Genomic DNA, 20,738 nt, shown 5'->3' with positions numbered 1-20,738 from the left:
CCGAAATGCGCTGCTCTTCTTTGGATTTTCTCTATTTCCTCCATGACTTCTGTCCGGTATGGATCCACAACTGGCGAGCACTATTCAAGTGTTGGTCGATCGAGGGTGTTCATTGCCAATCCCTTGGCCGGTGGACTTCCCTCTTCCAGATGCTCATTTCATCGATAATTACTCCTCTCCTTGTCGACCATGGATTGTTTCAGCACTGGCATTACTTCATGATGTATTGGGTCAAGTTCATAAACATCAATGTATTGAGATGCATATCATATTACTTATACACTGTGAAGATAAAAGCCATGGGATAGCGATACATATACAGATGTCGGTAGTATCGCATACACAAGGTGTAGAGGAGCAGTGAATTGGCAGAGTTGTCACTTGTACTCAGGTGATTCACGAAAACGTTTTATGACTTGATTATGGCAGCACGACGGGAATTAACAGATTTTTAACGGAGTATGGTAGTTGGACCTAGACGCACAGAGCATTTTTTCGCAAATCTTTGAGAAATTGAATATTCCGTGATCCACAGTGTCATCGCCTCGGTTCGGAGAGTTCCGAAAACCTATACTGAAAATTGGTATGGATATCAACATATACATCGTTTCCGCCCTTTTTATTGCTCATGAAAACCACACATTGCGTGTTGTGCCCCATACAGCGAGACCTTCAGAGGTGGTGGTCCATTGCTGTACACACCGATACCTCTAATAGTAACACGCCCTCCTGCATTGATGCATGCCTGTATTCATCGTGCCATACTATCCACAAGTTCATCAAGGCATTGTTGTTCCAGATTGTCCCACTCCTCAACGGTGATTCGACGTAGATCCCTCAGAGTGGCTAATAGGTCACGTCGTCCACATTTTCAATCTATCGCAGGCATGTTCGATAGGGTTCATGTCTGGAGAACATGATGGCCACTCTAGTCGAGCAATGTCGTTATCCTGAAGGAAGTCATTCACAAGATGTGCACGATGTGGGCGCGAATTGTCGTCCATGAAGACGAATGCCTCGCCAATATGCTGCCGATATGATTGCACTGTCGGTCGGAGGATGGGATTCACGTATCGTACAGCCGTTATGGCGCCTTGCATGACTACCAGCGGTGTACGTCGGCCTCAGATAACGTAACGACCCTCCCCCGCCCCCCCCCTCAAAACAGCAAGGAACATCCACCTTGCTGCATTTCTTCAGCATGATCGATGTAAATATAATGAATACATACGTAATTTGTAAGATGCTGGCATCCAATGAAAATAAGGTCAGACTTTTGTCAACAGTTTGGGAAAGTAGTAAAGAAGTCAGTGACTTTATTTGTAGTATCGAACCCAGGGAAGACAGGGTAGCCTCGAGATAAGGAAAGAAGAAGATGTGGATATTATGCACAGAAGAAAGGTATACAACTTTTAATTACGTGGTATAAGTCTACCTAACGTGCGTGTTCGGAGCATTCCTAACTTACCTGAGGACCCTGCGCAGATTACAAGGGCAGCAGTAAAAGTATAAAATAGGTATTTTTTTTTAAATCTAAACATTAAATAAATAAAATTACTTTAAAAGTATTTATACTTCAAAGGTGGTTCACGACACAAGTAATCAAAATAGTGTCAATTTACGTCAATGCAAACAACATGGGCTTTAGCGACCCGACTTGTTGGTAATGAAATATAGGAAATATAGATTTTCTGGTAGGCAGTGGGGTAGTTGTTTTCCTAAGAGGAGCTCACGACTAAACGAAGAACTGTGAAAAGAACATGTGATATGGTCATCCTTGAGACGAGTAACAACTGATGGTGCAGTTGCCCAAATTTTTCAGTCACTAGGTTAGTAATATTATATGAAGATGGTATCTGTTCCCGAAAGAACAGATACCATTGATGACCGTGCAGCTTCTCTAGAATGAAATGGTAATTAAATCGAAACCCTTAGCTGCTGACAGGTCTCGTTGATATACATCAATGGGGACAGCTGAAAATGTGTGGCCCGACTGGGACTCGAACCCGGGATCTCCTGCTTACAGGGCAGAGGCTCTATCCGTCTGAGCCACCGAGGGCGCAGAGGGTAGTGCGACTGCAGGGACTTACCCTTGCATGCTTCCCGTGGGACCCACATTCCTAACTGTCCACAACCTACATTCGTAGTGTTCCTAATAGATATTTGTTCATTCACTCATTACTCACGCCGGACTAAGCTGACGAGTCCCATAAGAGTTCGGGCAAAGAGTGCGAATTCGCACAGAAGAAGGTCAATGGCCGGGTAGCTTAGTCTGGCGTGAGTAATGAGTGAACGAGCAAATATCTATTAGGAACACTACGAATATCGGTTATGGACAGTGGGAATGTGAGTCTCACGGGAAGCGTGCAAGGGATTAGTCCCTGCAGTCACACTATCCTATGTGCTTCGGTGGTTCAGACTGATAGAACGTCTACCATATGTTTATTAATAATATCAGTGACTAACAGATTTACAGGTATTTCTGCGCTTATTGACAAAAACTCTTACCACGCAAGCCCTGAACAACTGAAATGATCGTTGCTTTCAGCTCTAGCCAACACCAGTCCACGGCATTACCTTCAGCATAAGCTGAAAAAATAAATTAAAATTTATGCCCAATGCGGGGCTGAAATACAGTTCTCCTGCTTAGTAGGCATATTTTCTAAGCATTACACAACTGTAGCATTATGGCTTACACGCCTGCACGGATTAACACAGCACAGTGCGCTTCTTTATACAAACTTAAATTTACGCTTTCAGCTCTTTCTCACCTTCTTAAACTTACAGCATTGCCAAGGCTCTCCAGTGTTGGAAATATCGAAGATAAAGCTGAGACTCATATGTTTCAAGGTCAATGGATCACCTACGCCTGAGGTACAGGTAGGATTTCCCCATTACATATGAAGCTGGGGCGCTATTCCAGTACCGGAGAGCCTCATCCTTTTAATTCATTTCTTCAGCTTTTATTTTTATCGGAGGTAAAGTTGAGACTCATATGTCTCAAAGGAAATGTATTTCCATTAGATAAAACACTAAACCACTACTCTTCCTTCCAGCTGTGTAAAATGGAGTAAATTACTCTTGAATGTCCTCTAGTGATGAAGATGACAAAGTTGCTATGAAAGTGATTATTAAGTCATAGTACAAACCACACACAACGACACGCTGCGTTCTGTGTAAGTAAATGATGCCGCACCAAAAGATGAGTTTAGCTAATGTTGAAGACTGCGACAGGAAATTCGATTCCGCAAGAGCTGACGTGCGCCTCAAAGATATCACGGCAACAATACCTGGGAGAAGCCATTAAAGAAGGTAGGCGTGGCACACAAAAGCGGCAGTACAGCAGTGCGCTCATTGTTATGGAAGGCCGATACGAATGAAGCCCTCGGCAAATCATTGAATGTCTGGTTTCGCACTTTTTAGATGGAACTGCAATACCTCCGATTGTGGCATGCTTGATAAGAAACAATAAGACACAGATAAACAAGAACAAGTGTTTATTACGACCACAGTACAATAATTTAATAGAAATGGAAAACTCTTCTCAATAAAAAATAACGCAACGTTTCAGACAACTGGAACACACAGTGAGTCAACGTATTCGAACCTGAAGACTATGCCAATGATAATTCGCAACCACGGAAGTTAAGAATTCAGCGTAGTTCGCCGACAGCGTAGTTGATGAGACGTTACATGTGCTGGATTGCTATTGAAACTGCTCGTCAATATTTTATAAAGTTTTAGTCTTCAGTTACTTATTTTAAAGTGTATTTGTGTTAATATTTGCTGTAAAAGTAACTTATTAGTGGATTTTCATTACTCTCATTCTTTCTTTCTGTGTTATTGACTCGAGTGGTATGTTATTCGTGAGTGTAGTTCCATCGTTCTTCCAAGCCTCACGCCTCAGTGGTGAGTTTATGTCTTGCGGCGTGCAGTTGAAGCTGTAGCGGTTATGAAGCTAAGTACCGAGAAAGTTATTTGTGCACTGTTATACAGTTATTAAAGTTAATAGTTTTCAGTGGTCCTTCGTGCTACTTGTGGCGAAATAATAAACTTTTTGGAAACGTCCGCTCGCTGTGTTTTTTTAGAGTTTTCTGTGTGTTGAAGTCATTTAGTAAATTGCGTGCTTCAGTTTTCAGCTGACGTTTCTTATGATATTCTTGCTAGTGAAATATTTCAGTAAAATTTTCATTCAGTGTATTAACTCTGTTGAGTGCTCCAGTGGCAGCTTGTATTTTTGGTTTTAGCTAATAATATTGTGAAATTTTGTTGGTATTAGTTGTGATTTAGTAGGCTCAAATGGCTCTGAGCACTATGGGACTCAACTGCTGTGGTCATAAGTCCCCTAGTACTTAGAACTACTTAAACCTAACTAACCTAAGGACATCACACACATCCATGCCCGAGGCAGGATTCGAACCTGCGACCGTAGCGGTCGTGCGGTTCCAGATTGTAGCGCCTTTAACCGCTCGGCCACTCCGGTGATTTAGTAGTATTAATAAAAGTAGTTGCTTTCTTAGTAGAGAGGGAATTTCGAGACCTCTATTGTTAGTTCTATAAATAGTTGTACTGGTGTAACTGAACTTAAGTAACGTAGAAGTATAGTTATTTTTCAGTAATTGTAAAATTTTACCATGAGCGAGAAGTGTGGGCTCTGTCGTAGGTTTGTGAGTAGCGGGTTACGGTGTGGGATCTTGTCTAAGTATTTTCATCGGGGGGAATGCAGTGGGGAAGCCAGTGGGCATTCTATCAAGATCCTCTCCTGGGAATGCAGAATCTGTAGTAGAAATAAGTTGATAGAGGAGCAGGAGCGTAAGATCTGTGCCCTTCGGATGCAGTAACAACGAGCAGAGGGGGAACTAGATAGGAACTAGATGGGTGGTGGGGAATGGGAACTGGCTGTTGGTAAGAAGGCAGCTAAGAGGAGGAGGTACTCAGACAGTTATACTTTGCGTATATGCAACAGATTTAACCAATTGTCGGAGTTGAGTGGAGAGGAGCCTCTTGTAGCAGTAGATGTAGGGAATATGCACCAGTCCTCAGCCGTTAGGAGGCCTAGGTTAGTTGCAAATTCAAACAGAAAGAAGTAGTTCTGCTTCTAGGTAGTTCGCACGGTAAAGGTGTGGGCCAGCAGTTGCAGGAAGTTTTGGGGAGTGAGTACCATGTCACCAGCATAGTGAAGCCTAGTGCAGGGTTGGCTCAGTTGACTGACAGCATAGGGCAGTTATGTAGGAATTTTACGAAGGAGGATCAGGTAGTGATAGTGGGTGGAGAAGGGAACAGTCTTGATAATACGGAAATGTCGTGTGGCTAGGGCCTTCCGCGGGTAGACCGTTCGCCTGGTGCAGGTCTTTCGATTTGACGCCACTTCGGCGGCCTGCGCGTCGATGGGGATGAAATGATGATGATTAGGACAACACAACACCCAGTTCCTGAGCGGAGAAAATCTCCGACCCAGCCGGGAATCGAACCCGGGCCCTTAGGATTGACAGTCTGTCACGCTGACCACTCAGCTACCGGGGCGGACTAACAGTCTTGATAGGAACGGGGAATATGATATAGATGGTGACCTGGTGAAGAATGCTACTCAAACTGGTGGCACTAACGTGCATTTCATGCAACTGTTTCAGCGTCATGATCGGCCTCACCTAAATGCGGCTGTTAGTCACGTTAACATGGGGCTGGGCAGGGCGCTGATGGCAGAGGGCATAGGGCACATTTCAGTGGTGCCAGTTGAGTCTGTAAGTAGATTGGGTTTCACTAGGCATGGCCTGTGCCTCAGTAGGTATGGGAAGGGGAGGGGGCAAAGCTTATAAGTGGCAGTGTAATGGGTGGTCGTGGGATCACTCATGGAAAAATTCCTGTTGTAGTTGGTATAAAATGGAAATGGAAATGTCGTGTGGGTAGGGCCTCCCGTCGGGTAGACCGTTCGCCTGGTGCAGGTCTTTCGACTTGACACCACTTCGGCGACCTGCGCGTCGATGGGGATGAAATGATGATGATTAGTTGGTGTTACAACAGCACCTTTTTTTGAATTCAGCAGACAGATATACCTGCTAAAAGGAAGTCCCTCTAACTAAGGGCTCACCTTCAGAGGACATCATGTTTCCAAGGAAAGAAAGAATTATCATATTTCATCGAAATATAAGAGGTATTAGAGGTAAACTTAGTGAACTGCTTATAGATGTTAACTTTGAAATCACTGTTATATCGGAGCACCACTTAAGTAATTTGACAATTCAGATGCTTCTTTTACAAGAATAGAGATGGGCTGTCTGTTACTCAAGGAGTTCCTTGCGGGGTGGGGGAGTGGCCATGTACGTAAAAAACAGTATTCCATTTGAGTCCATAGACGTATCACGACACTGCACTGAACAGATATTTGAATGTTGTGCAGGGGCAGTTGAATTTAGTGAAACTAATCTTATAACTGTTGTTGTTTATAGGTCCCCCAACTCTAACTTCAGAGGATTTTTGCTCAAGCTACAGCGGCTTCTTGATTCACTTTATAGGAAGTAGCAGAAATTAATTATAAGTGGTGACTTCAATATATATATATATATATATATATATATATATATATATATATATATATATATATATATATATATATGATGGTGCAAAGATAAGGATGTTGGTAGTTCTCCTAAATTCATATGATCTGATGCAGACTGTGTTTTTTCCAACTAGGGTGCAGATGAACAGTAACAGCCATAGACAATTTTTTTATTCATTCTTCACTGATAGATGGCCATTCTGTTAGTAAAAGGCTGAATTGCCCTTCAGACCATGATGCACAAGTTTTAACACTAAAAGGCTTCTGTAGTCAAACAAATGCTATATATAATTACAAACTATGTAGGAAAGTTAAACCATCAGCAATAGAGAGTTCTTTAAACATCGTCAAGGAACAAGCGTGAGACGGTGTTTATATATGGATCAAATGGCTCTGAGCACTATAGAACTTAACATCTGAGGACATCAGTCCCCTAGAAATTAGAACTACTTAAACCTAACTAACCTAAGAACATCACACACATCCATGCCCGAGGCAGGAATCGAACCTGCGACCGTAACGGTTGCGCGGTTCCAGACTGAAGCGCCTAGAACCGCTCGTCCACAGCAGCTGGCGGATGATTATAGTACCGATAACATAGATGACAAATATAATGCTTTCCTTAATACATATCTCATGCATTTTGAGAGCTGCTTTCCATTAGAACGACCTAAACGAGGTACTAGCAGTAAAAGGCAGTCCAGGTGGCTGACTAGTGGCATAAGGATATCATTTAGAACAAAACAGGAATTACATGAGAATGTTAGAAGTAGTCACAATCCAACTACAGTAGCCCATTACAAACACTACTGTAAGGTGCATAAAATCTTATTAGGAAGACAAAGAGTATTTCGTATGCAAATAGTATAGCTAATTCACAGGATCTAATTAAAACCATATGGTCAGTTGTGAAGGAAGTGTCTGGTCAGCAGCACAAAGTCGATGATATAAAGTCAGTTCATAGTAAAAATTCTGTTACTGATTAATCAGATATGTGTAAAATATTTAACAATCATTTTCTGAGCATTGCTGGTGAATTAAATAAAAATTTAGCTCCATATTCAACTCAACTCTCTTGGCAAATGCCTTTCCGAGATTGATGTCTGAAATACGCCTCTGTAATACAGACAAAGGGGAGATTGAGTCAATAATTAAATCACTGAAGACTAAGGACTCTCATGGTTATGATGGAGTACCTAGCAGGATATTAAAGTACTGCGCTGCACATGTTAGCCTTGTATTTAGCCATATTTGTAATTTTTCCTTTAGGAATGGTCAGTTTCCTGAACGGTTAAAGTACTCAATAGTAAAGCCGCTTTATAAAAACAGTGAAAGGGGTAATGTAGACAATTTTAGACCTATTTCTATGCCATCAGTCTTTGGTAAGTTATTTAAAAGTCTGTGTATCTAAGGCTAATTGATCATTTTATATCACACGATTTGCTATCAAATGTACAGTTTGGCTTTGGAAGTCGTTTAACAACTGAAAATGCTATATTCTCTGTTCTCTGTGAGGTACTGGGTAGGTTAAACAAAAGGTATCGAACGCTATGCATCTTTTCTGATTTAACTATGGCGTTTGATTGAGTTGATCACAAAATACTCTCCACAAGTTGGACCATTACGGAATATGGGGTGTAGCTCACAATTGGTTCACCTCTTACTTTAGCAACAGACCGGAAAAAGGTCATTATTCCCAATATTGGCAATGGCTGTGGTTTGGGGTCTGAGTGGGGAGTGCTGCAGGGATCAGTATTGGGGCCACTCCTGTCCCTTATTTGTATAAATGATATGCCCTCTAGTATTATGCGTAACTCTAAAATATTTCTGTTTGCTGATGACACTAGCTAGTTAGTAAAGGATGTTGTGTGCAACACTGACTCAGTTTCAAATAGTGCAGTACATGACCTATGTTCATGGCTTGTAGAAAATAAACTAAGGCTAAATCACAATGAGACTAAGTTTTCACAGTTTCTAACACACAATTCAACAAAACCTGACGTTTTAATTTCACAGAAAGGGCATTTGATTTGTGAAGCTGTACAGTACAAATTTCTACGTGTTCAGATAGATAGTAAATTGTCATGGAAAGCCCACATTCAGGATCTTGTTCAAAGACTTAATGTCACAAGTTTTACTATTCGAATGGTATCTGAAGTTAGAGATCATTCGACACGAAAATTAATAGTCTACTTTGCTTATTTTCATTCGCTTATGTCAAATGATACAATATTTTGGAGTAACTCTTCCCATTCTAAAAGGATATTTTTGGCTCAGAAACGGGTGGTTTGCCCAATAGGTGGTGTAAGTTCACAAACCCCTTGTCGACCACTCTTCACGAATCTGGGTATTTTGACATTGGACTTACTGTCATTTCTTGTTTACAATATTAGCTTATTCCCAAGAATAAGCAGCTTTCACTCAGTTAATACTCGGCAGAAATCAAAGCTGCACTTTGATTGGACTGGCTTAACTCTTGTGCAGAAATGTGCTGCATTCATTTTCAATAAACTATCACTAGAATTCAAAAATCTTAGCAGTAATCTATGCGCTTTCGAAACGAAACTGAAGAGTTTTCTCGTGGGTCACACCTTCAATTATGTGGAGAAGTTCCTTGAAAAAATTAAGCTGATTTTTGTTGTATTGTTTATTTCGTTTTCTTAAATTTATGGCTTCACTTTTTCGATTTCATAAACATTTTATTTTTATCTGTTACTCCTTTTATGTTGTAATTTCATACGTTAAATGGCCTTGGAAATATGATCATCAATTTGGCCCTACGGGACTTGACTTGCAAATAAAAATAAATAAAGTAGGTACGTTTTGGGATATCGCTGTTAAGTCATAGGTCACGTTGCTGTGGCTCCCGACCGGTCTTAGAGTGATGGGCTGCTAAGAACCGTAGCCTAAAAGAGTCCGGAGCTCCTATATAGCCCAGGCGTGGAGGAATTGGTGTCGTTCCAATTCCGCACACGTGCACGGCAGAGGAAACAAATCCCTGACACAGGGGATCTCTGGTGGCGCTTGTCCTGCCGTCCGTCGTCCTTCTCGTAATCGACGCAGTCCGGGTAGGCAACGTCTTGTTTATATGCACACCAGTGACGCTTCACTGTTTGAGGGGTTGCCAATCCGTTTAGGAGCAACGGCGGGTACATGGAAGCAACTGCCATAGTCTCATTGAGATCTGCCACATAATGCTATAAGTGTCTAAACAAAAGGTTTTGTGGAATCCCTGGAAATCCATTCCAGAAGTATATGAGAACTCTGAAATGAATGAAAACTGTGTACTGCAGATTATAGGGAGCCGGTAAGTGCCCCTCCTACTCCCATCCCTCTTGAAGACACCTATGTGGTAATATTGTACTGTATTTGAACTAATGTAAAATATTTAACACTTAATAACTGCTTTTTTTCAGCCAAAACTCCTGCTAACGTATACAAGACATTAAGGGTAAAAGGAAACCAAAGAACAATGTCTTGTATAAGGCGGAATCCCTCACCAGTTTCTCGAAAGTTTTCCTTCCTCCCTAGTCCCATAATTGATTTTGAGTGATTTTAAAAGTGAATCAGTATTCCGTCTCTGTGTTGTGTCCTTACATACGCTCCTGGTATGTTGCTCCTCATCCATCCCCTCATGCATATCATTTTAAACTTGTTTTTTTTTCCCCTTCAACCTCCTCGGTGACCACATTATCAGTATCCCTCATATATTGAGTCCAGTAATGGAAATGCTGTAGGAACAGCACCCACAGAATAAGCCTACCAGTAAGCAGTTTGCAATCCTGCTTCATGCTTTATGGTCTGTTATGGTTTCATGTCCTTCCAGGTATATGATGTTTATCGGGAAGCCCCTACGACTGTTAAACGTTTATAGTATTTCTTTTTACTGATTTAATACAATTTACATTGCTTGAAAATATTAGTAAGAATTTGAACCGATTGCATGTGAAACACTATAATTTAATGTCATGCTTCAATAGAGACTCTACTTCTGCAGAATAAAACATGAAACAGATACATTTTCGTAATTGATTTACTTCCTTATATAATTGCGATGATTTTTGTACTCGAGAAGTATCACTGCATCAGAACATGCTGACACGGTAGCTCAGCGTGTTCGGTCAGAGGGTTAGCTGCCCTCTGTAATAAAAAAACTGAGATAATCGACCAACAACGAACTTAAAACGGATGTCTTACGACGTCCGCCCCGAGCAGATGCAGCGAACAAAGGCGAACAAAATGAGATAAAACACAAAAAAGAACAACGAGACTGTTTCATGACGACATAGCTAGGCCTCTAATGACCAATATGAAACAGAAAACCTTTCGCGTGTTACCATAGCCCAGATCGTGAACAGAAGAGGCCGGAAAAATGATCACAGCGACGTATGGATTTGAAATGATGGTGCAAGCGCTGAAGGAACACTGTCAGTGTCCGTTCGGGCCACCCAACAACGTTCCGGCAACTTCTGTGCAATGCGGCCCGAAACATAACTTTAAAGAACATATAATAAAAATACAATATGGCAAGGATGGACTATTAAGAGGTATCGAAATAATGGCACACCTACTTAACATAAATCCACCATAATAACATACTTAAATGCAAGACATTTGCGTCACTTATGAGATACAACTGATACGATTGCTGAGAAGAGGGAGAATCGGAAATATTCACTTTTTACTCCAGACAAGAGAGGGAAGTTGTAACACTTACATTGATTGGGAGTATATTTATTTATGTAACTGTGTACCTGCAATTTAAGAAGTGTGCAATCTGTGTTGTTTGAACTCCTCGATGTAGGGAAAGAAAATTAGAATTTTGTAATGTATACATGAAATAACCATAGAATATGTTGTAATTTTAAATTATTATAATATGAATTTGTTTATGAAATAAAGGATGTTTGTTAAAAGCTGGTTCATGCTTATGTCACTTGTATTTGTAACATGTAAAAGCTGTTCCGCAACGAAAGTGACAGGGCAAGATGTGTTAGGTGGGTTTGGCCGTCGAACTGGGCCGCTCCTTTGTGTGAACGGCACGCAGTGTGTGGCTACTCTTAGCACGGTACACATCGACGACGCTAAGAGAGGCAATTGGAAGCTTCATTAGAAAGGATTTGCCTCGGATGTGGATCTGGCTATTATTTGGTGTTCACGGAATAATGGAAAGGCTCTAAAATGTTGAAAATCTGACGCCAAGAAGAGACTTTATCGAGCATTTGCACATGAAGAACCATGAGTACAGTTAGCCGCCATTTAGTCTGCCATCAATCTTCGCCTCTGCACCACAAACTTCATACATTCAGTTAAGTAATGTATATGGGCATGGACCAGTTGATTTGTGTGTTGTTTTAATAATAATCATATAAAACATAAATTCGTGTCTGGAACCAAATTTTCAATCCTGATCATGAACCTTCGCAGTGCCCTCACCTAGGTGCTACTAAAACCAAGTATCCAGATTTAAATGAACAATTCTTGGATTTATGTGTCTATAAGTGAATTATTGTCTAAAGTAAAAGAAGCAAAAGTAAAGTAAGAGTAACATTTGGATGCTTTATTAATGAACTACTCGAAGTGAAATTGTTAAGGTAGTAAGTCTGAGTACAAATTTTCAATGATTAATTAATAGGAAATTGAAAACCTTAATTATTTAAAAGCAGAAACCACAAAAATGAAGTTGGATAGGCTTTTGCTAAAGTATCCTTAGTGTATTATAAAATATGATTTTGTAGGATTACAGAGCAAGATTGGGTAAATATTATTGGCAAGAATAACTGCTTCACAGATGATTAAAGTCCAAGTACATATAAATCTTTAATGAACAGATTTACAGTAGTACTGTGAGAAGTGAAGTTATGCAAATTTTCAAAGATAGTGTAGTTTTGGTACTCATCATGCATGGTTCTTTTTTATGTTAACTAAACCCAGTGTTGTATTTATTACCTTACTAAGCAATTTAAGTGAATGATTAGTTTTTAGAGTTAGTTTTTAGTATTGCAGTACTCAAAGAACCTTGGCTAGTGAAACTATACCAACTTATGGTTCCCTATCATCTCCACCTATGAATAAAAATTTGAAATATTGCTGTTAATAAGTAAAACTGCTATATGCAGAGGAGCTTAAACAGTGTATTTAACATGTTATTCATCTTTATTTATATTTTTCATGTCAGTCTAGATAGAAGCCCCTCATGTCCAAAATTAGTTCTGCACTTCATGTAGTGATGTTTCAGTGTTTGATTAAGTAATGCTATTGAGTGTGGCCGTCATTAGTGTGAGTTCGGTGCAATTTTGCTCCCAATAATTTACTGGTGTGTGTGTTATTGGCAACACAGTCCAGAGTGCACTGTGTCAGACCGTTGGCTCTGAGCACTATGAACTTCAGAGGTCATCAGTCCCCTAGAACTTAGAACTACTTAAACCTAACTAACCTTAGGACATCCCTGTCCGAGGCAGGATTCGAATCTGCGACCGTAGCGGTCGCGCGGTTCCTGACTGTAGCGCCTAGAACCGCTCGGCCACTCCGGCCGGCTGTCAAGTAGTTTTACAGCTCAATGTATAATTGGTTGTGGGCGCCAATACCTTCTACGTTGTTCCATTGAACTTCCTGTTGTGTGCTGGTCACTTGAAGCGGAGGTTAGCTTATCGGTGGGTCCGTTGACTGTCTGCGGTTGGGTTGTCGTCGGATCGACAATGTTGGACCTGTCTCACCTAAGCGAGCATAGTGTTTGAATTCCAGGCTACCCTTGGAACTTTTGAGCGCCCTTGGGTGTACTGACTTTTCTTGTTTGTTCTTGTTGTTTGTACTTGTATCGCTTCAGCCGATTTTTAGATTAAGGTTGTTTTGCCCTTAAGGGGTCAGATTGTTTGGGCCTTCAGTCTTATTTAAGAAGTGTTTTACGTAAAGCCTTTGGCATTTTCAAAATTAATGTTATCGAGTCTTAAGTGTTAGGCCTTCAGCCAATTTTGAATTTAAGTTGTTTTGGTCTCAAAGTGTCAGACTCATGGGGCCTTCAGCCTAATTAAGGAACTGTTTTAAGATAAAGTCATGCCTTTTAAATTTCTGATTTTGGTTGAGGTTTAAGTTATTGGCTTTCAGCCGTTTTTAATTTAAAGTGGTCTTGCCCTTAAGGCACGAGACTGTACGGCCCATTCAGCCGCTAATTAAGTTCCAAAACTAAAGCTGTGTCTTTTTTTAAAATTATTCTTGGCTCTTGTAATGTTTGATCAAATAAAAGGTTGTATGTTCAAGTGTAACTGACAGCCGTTTATTTTGGCCCCTTTCCACAACTACATGTCCTGTCCTCCGGTTTTAGCAGAGCGTCTCACTGGTAGCAGCGTGCTTGCACTTGTCCTTACCATTCTAGTTTCTGTCAGTTTCCCTCTTGTTTTGCGTGTGTTCTGTGGCACCATATTCTGCATTTTTTTCTACATTGTTTTTTCTACATTGTTTTGGCTGTTACTTGTTTCAGGTGATTATCGTCATGGCAGTCAGTGTCTGGGGATCGGCCTGCTCAGGAAGGACAACCTTGTTTACGAGTTGGCAATAAGGTGCCAACCTGTTGAGGGCAGTGTTCTGGAACTGGTAGCCCGTTTACGCGCTGCCGTTCTTCAGCCGGTTGATGTCACGCCGGCGGTAGTGGGTAAGACAGGAGCGGTAATTCAATTTTTGTTTGGGGGCTATTAAAGGCCTTGAGGACACTATTTGTCTTTTGGAGGGAACCCAGCCTGGTGAATCAGATGGGTAGGGTGCGGGCAGAGTTAATGCATTTACCCAATCAGGTAGGTGATTTAAGGGGCTCCGGAAAGGCTCAAAATCATGAAAAGTTCAATTTTTACTTTTTTGCGTTTTCTGAATCTGCAGACTATTACCTTTTAATAGATATATAATTTATTCAATTCCAAAGACTACAACTATTTTTAAATTTTTTTTGGAATGTGTTCTACATGGGCGTGACCCACTGTGGCGCTGTTAAACTGCTGTCAAATGGTGTTATTATTAACGTCCGTGTTCATCAGGTACATTTTAGTGACGTGAGATAAAGTATGTGTTGTGGCTAAACCTATTTTCAGAGACTTAGCAGCACCTGAACTGTTGAAAAAGTGTATTCACGGAAAAACTCAAAACCCCAATGAAAGTGTAAATAGTGTTATATGGTCGAGAATCCCCAAGACTGTATTTGTTGGAATAGAAACACTTCACTTTGGTGTGTATGATGCTGTTGCGACTTTCAATGATGGCAACATTGTAAGGTGCAAGGTATTTAGAAATATGGGAATGAATATAGGTTCTAACATGGTACGAGCGATGCTTGCTTTAGACAAGGAACGCCTTCGGGCTGCAGACATTGCTGTAAAGAGTCTAGAAATACAAGCAAGAGTAAACAGGAGGAGGAACAAGAGGAAGGTGGAGGAGGAGTTTGCAGAGGATGAAGATAATCCATCCTATGGACCTGGAATGCACTAAAAAGTTAATCCAATCTTTGTCGCTTGATTCCCAAACTTTTATTTTCTCATACTAATTACATGTTTTCTAAGGATCTTCCAAACATATTTGTTTCAAACTTTCAGTAAATTTTACACAGTACCTTCTGCATAATTTAACACAGCCTTTTCCCAAAAAACTGTATATTTCTGAATATATAAATAAAAAATTGCAAAAAAAGTTGTGAATTTTCATTACAATTGAAAAAAAATCATCTTTAGTAACTGAACTAAAATTTTGTAAAATCCCTGTGTTAAGTTGTAGCCCATATTCCAATAAATAATCTGTGAAAAGTTCAACTTCCTACCTCAAATACTTTGTGAGGAAAGATGTAATTTATAAGCGTTATTTTAACATTGCAAGTATAGGGCGTTCCGGAGCCCCTTAAGCACGTTAGATTTGGAAGATCATCACAAAAAATAAACCATTGAGTTGGGAACTTTAGTGAGTGCATTACAGCTTAATCTTACGTGTTTGGAGTTGGATGGGAGGAAGGTTGAAGATAGGGACTTGCGCTGTCAGGGAGTCTGAGAGCCAGCACGGGGTTACATCCTCTGTCAAGTTAGATGCTGTGTTTGCCAAGTTGCCTAATCCTCTGGCCTATTTCTTCCGAAGTATTACTGAATTATTTAGGGAGCGATTTGATCAGGTGGAAAAATTATTGTGGTTATTGGTTCGCTTAGAACAACATGCGGCTGTCTTTCGTGTTCTGCACCAAGTAATTTTGTCGTTGTTGTACCCATTAGCTAGAGGCGAGTTGCAGAACCTCCTCACGCGAGCCATGTTCGAAAGGGTTTTCCTTGGAGCAATTAAGAGAGCTCGTAGTTAGCCAAGGTTCGTAAACAGCTTGAGTGTCGTTACATTTGGGAAGTGCAGCGGGGTGAGGAGCAGTTACATCAATATGTCGATAGAGTTCAGACAGCCTCTTTGGTCTTGCTAATTGACTTCCCTGAACAACAGTTGGTCTCCATCGATCTTAGGAGAATGCGTGCGGTGGATAAGTCTCAGTTTGTCTTCCGTGAGCAGCCTTCAACCTGGGAAGAGCTCCGTCACGTGGTCGTAGCAGCATCCGCATTACCACTTGAGAACCATGTACGTCACGAGGTTAAGGCGCGGGACGTCGGCGCTAATACCACGGTATCTACAACCGCTGAAGTTATCAAAAGGGAACCCCGGCATTGTTTCAGGTGCGGCAGTACGGCTCATTTGGTACGCTCTCGTGTTCAGCCTCGTGCACCCAGAGCCAACAGATGACGCCGCGTTGGACCGCGAACTCAGGTTCGAGCTTTCAGACATTAGCGAACTCGGGTGGTCGCTCCCTCATCACCCACCTTGTCCGCCGCTCGTGGTCTCGCGGTAGCGTTCTCGCTTCCCGAGCACGGGGTCCCGGGTTCGATTCCCGGCGGGGTCAGGGATTTTCACCTGCCTCAAGATGACTGGGTGTTTGTGTTGTCCTCATCATTTCATCATCATTCAGGAAAGTGGCGAAATTGGACTGAGCAAAGATTGGGTAATTGTACGGGCGCTGATAACCACGCAGTTGAGCGCCCCACAAACCAAACATCATCATCATCACCCACCTTGCCTTAAGTTTGTTCCCGGGCTCTTTTGGATTCTGGTAGTTGCTTTTCATTATTGAACTTAGAGTGGTTTTTTAAATTTGGGCATCTCACGAAACTTCAATCGGTCCCTTCACCGGTGGAGAGATGTCGGGTGGCAAATGGCCAGGTGTTGCCTCTGTATGGCTGGCTCTGGGGGAATATATCGGTAGGCGTTTTCTATAGCCTTGGTTAAGGAACTACCCGTTAATCTAATTTAGGGTTGTGATTTCGTCAATAAAGCCGTGTTGGTCTTGAATTATTCCGGACACACCCTTTTCTTTAAATTCGCTCCTGGAGAGAAGTTTGTCCTTTGCGAATGCGCTAAACCTAGTGTTCATCGAACTGTTGTGGCGTTGGCCATTGAGTCCGTAGCTAACGAGTTTGATATGGCCCATCTCTTGCCGCATCAGGCTTCTCAGTTATGCGATTTGTTGCACAGTTTTCCCCAGTTCCTTAGTGCTAACCTAGGTGTTACTAACGTTCTTGATTATCATATCCGTCTGTCCGACAATTTTCCGGTTAGGCAGCTCCCATACCGCTTCTCAGCCCCCCAAGGTGAAGATATTCTCAGATGCTCCAACAAGGAGTGATTACGCCTTCTACATCTGCTTACACTTTCCCAATATTTCTTGTACCTACAGATCAGGGACGTGATTTCAGACTTGTGGTTGACTGCCGCCGTTTAAACGCTAAGGTTGTCCTTGAATCGGTACCCCTACCTGATCCGCCGGCATTAATTGGTTTACGGCCATTGATTTGAATAAGGCCTATTTTCAGATACCGTTGGCTGAAGAACGTAAACATGTTACCGCATTTTGTACTGATTGGAACTTGGTTGAGTTCAACAGAGTTCCTTTCGGACTAGCAACTGGAGCAGCTGTGCTTATTCGTTTGTTGGTTAATATCCTTGGCGACTTGTAGTTAGTCTGTGTGTACAATTATTTGGACGACTTGGTTATCTATAGTCGTTCGATGGAGGATCATTTGGAGCATATTCAGCAATTTCTTTTGAGATTACAGGGAGCCGGGCTCACCGTTAAGCCTAGTAAGATGACGCTATCTAAGCAGCAGATGTCTTTCTTAGATCATATAGTGTCGGGTCAGGGTATTCGCATTCACCAAGAGCGAGGCTTTGCCTCCACCTACCGATAAGTGGGGAATTGCTAAATTCATAGGCATGGCAAATTATTTTAGGCGTTTCGTTCCCAATTTTGCTCAGTTGGCGGAACCCTTAAATCAATTACGCCGGAAGGGCGCACGTTTTGAATGGGAACCCGCCCAAGAGGCTGCCTTTGAGCTTATTAAGGCAGCGATAGACAATCCTCCGGTTCTGGGGTACCCGATTTTAATAAAAGGTTCGTTGTTCAAACTGACACTTCTAATGCTGGTATTTCAGCTGTCTCCTCCAGGAGTTTGAGGGGCAGAGACAACCATTAGCCTATGCGTCTCGTCGGTTAACTGATGCCGTACTGAAGTACTCCATGAGTGCGAGGCTTTGGCCGTTTTATTTGCATTAGAGAAGTACCGCTTCTACCTTGAACTTCGGGTTTTCCAATTAGAAACCGACACTCAGGCTTTGAGCTGGGTGTTGGCTAGGCCACGTGAAACTGGCTATATTGCCAGGTGGGCAGTACGCTTTTCGGCATTTCAGTTTGAGGGGCTCTGAAAATATCCTTGCGGATGTCCTCATCAGGATGTTCACCGAAACTACACCTAGTGAGAAAAACCAGCAGGTAGAGGGAGACAGTCTTAAATATGTTGGGTGAAATTCCGCTCTTGTATGAAGATGTGGCTCAGCATCAGGATCAGGACGCTGATTGGGCCCCCATTAAGCAACGTGTGTTGGCAGGAGAGCTGTTGGATGAGTATGTTGTTAAGAATGGTATTCTCTGTAAGAGGGTGGGTAAGGCTAGCAGAGCAAGCTCTGTTTGCCTGTAACTTTGGTGCGCCCAGTCTTTCGTTATTTTCATGATTTGTTGGTGGGTGGCCATTTGGGTACTTACAAGACTCTCCAAAAAATCAAGGAGTATTTAACTTGGCCCTCCATGGACCGGGATATGAGGGAGATGATATCCCAACGCCGCTTGTGTAATGTAGCCAAACCCAAGAAAGCTCTCCAGGAGGGTTTGTTGAGTTCTGAACGAGAGTCCTGTCCTATGCGCAAGCTCTATATTGATTATTTAGGACCGTTACCTCGTACTAAGAAGGGTCATCGATATGTACTACTTATTATCGATGCTTTCTCAAGACTTACTTGGCTCCTCCCGAACCGTAACATTACGGCTTCCACCACTATTTACCATTTAACTAATATCTTCAGTGTTTATGGCCGACCCAAGCAGCTTGTTAGCGATAATGCTCCTGCTTTTCTTTCGGATCCTTTCAAGGCCTTCTGTTTTCAAAATAGTGTCAGACATATCACGAACACCCCGTATAATCTCCAGGGTTCCTTTGCGGAGAGAGTTAACCTAAATTATTGATTATTGATTATCTATCATCAGAAAACCCCAAGTAAATGAGACTCCAGTCTTCCCTGGCTCAGTTTCGTCTTTAATACTGCCACGAAGCCTGGCGAGCTACGCCTGCTTCCTTGATACCTTCCTATCCGATTAATTGCCCTCTTTCGAACTTGTGGGGTATTCAAGTTCTTATTCCAGCTGATATTAGTCCTCGTGTTTTCACGGAAAACTGTAACCAGGCCAGGAGTAATATACTCAGAGCCCATAATAAACAAGATGAGCGATATAATCGTAATCGAGAAATCTTTAAGGGCAGGCCAGAGGACCAAGCCCGCAATTTCCCGGGGAGGCAGGTGCGTGGCGGGAATCTTAGTAAATTTACTCCTCGTTTTCTTTGGCCTTGCACTATCGTGCGTATTATAGGCCTGGTAAATCTGTTGATCACGGATAACAGTTCAGGTAAGCAGTATCGGATTCACCTTAGCCAAGTTAGGTTTAGGTATCTCAGGTAGAGAAACACGCAGGACAGGACAGGTAGTTTAAGTTCTGGAAAGGGCCAGAATAAGCGGCTCTGTTACACTCGAAAATACAACCTTTTATTTGATCAAACATTACAAGAGCCAAGAAATTCAAAAGAAAACACAGTTTTAGTTTTGGAACTTAAATAGCAGCTGAATGCGAGATAAAATCTCATGCCTTAAGGGCAAGACCACTTTAATTTAAAAACGGCTGAAAGCCAATAACTTAAAGCGCAACAAAAACCAGAAATTTAAAAGGCAAAACTTTATCTTAAAACAGTTCCTTAATTACGCTGAAGGCGCAAAGAATCTGACACTTTAAGAGCAAACAACTGAAATTCAAAATCGTCTGTTGGCCAAACACTTAAGAGTCGATAACACTAATTTTAATAATACCAAAGGCCTTACGTGAAACAGTTCTTAAACTAGGCTGAAGGCCCAAACCGTCTGACGCCTTAAGGACAAAACAACCTTAATCCAAAAATCGGCTAGACGCCATAAAAGTACAAACAAGAAAAGGCAGTACTTCCAAGGGCGCTCAGAAGTTCCGAGTGTCGGCCTGGAGTTCTAACACTAACGCTCGCTTAGGTGAGACAGACAGTCGACCCAACCATTGTCGATCCAACGACAACCAAACCGCAGACAGTCAACGGATCCATCGACAAGATAGCCTCCGCTTCACCCGACCAGCACACAACAGGAACTTCAATGGAACAACGTAGAGGGTATTGGCGCCCACAACCAATTATACAGGGTGATTCAAAAAGAATACCACAACTTTAGGAATTTAAAACTCTGCAACGGCAAAAGGCAGAGCTAAGCACTATCTGTCGGCGAATTAAGGGAGCTATAAAGTTTCATTTAGTTGTACATTTGTTCGCTTGAGGCGCTGTTGACTAGGCGTCAGCGTCAGTTGATGCTAAGATGGCGACCGCTCAACAAAAAGCTTTTTGTGTTATTGAGTACGGCAGAAGTGAATCGACGACAGTAGTTTAGCGTGCATTTCGAACGAAGTATGGTGTTAAACCTCCTGATAGGTGGTGTATTAAACGTCCGTAACTACCTGAACGTCAACTACCCGAGGCGATGGATCGGCCGCCAGGCAGCCCGTGAC

The sequence above is a fragment of the Schistocerca cancellata genome, chromosome 9 (assembly GCF_023864275.1).
Source record: "Schistocerca cancellata isolate TAMUIC-IGC-003103 chromosome 9, iqSchCanc2.1, whole genome shotgun sequence".
NCBI classification, from domain to species: Eukaryota; Metazoa; Arthropoda; class Insecta; order Orthoptera; family Acrididae; genus Schistocerca; species Schistocerca cancellata.
This window is presented reverse-complemented; position numbering follows the sequence as displayed.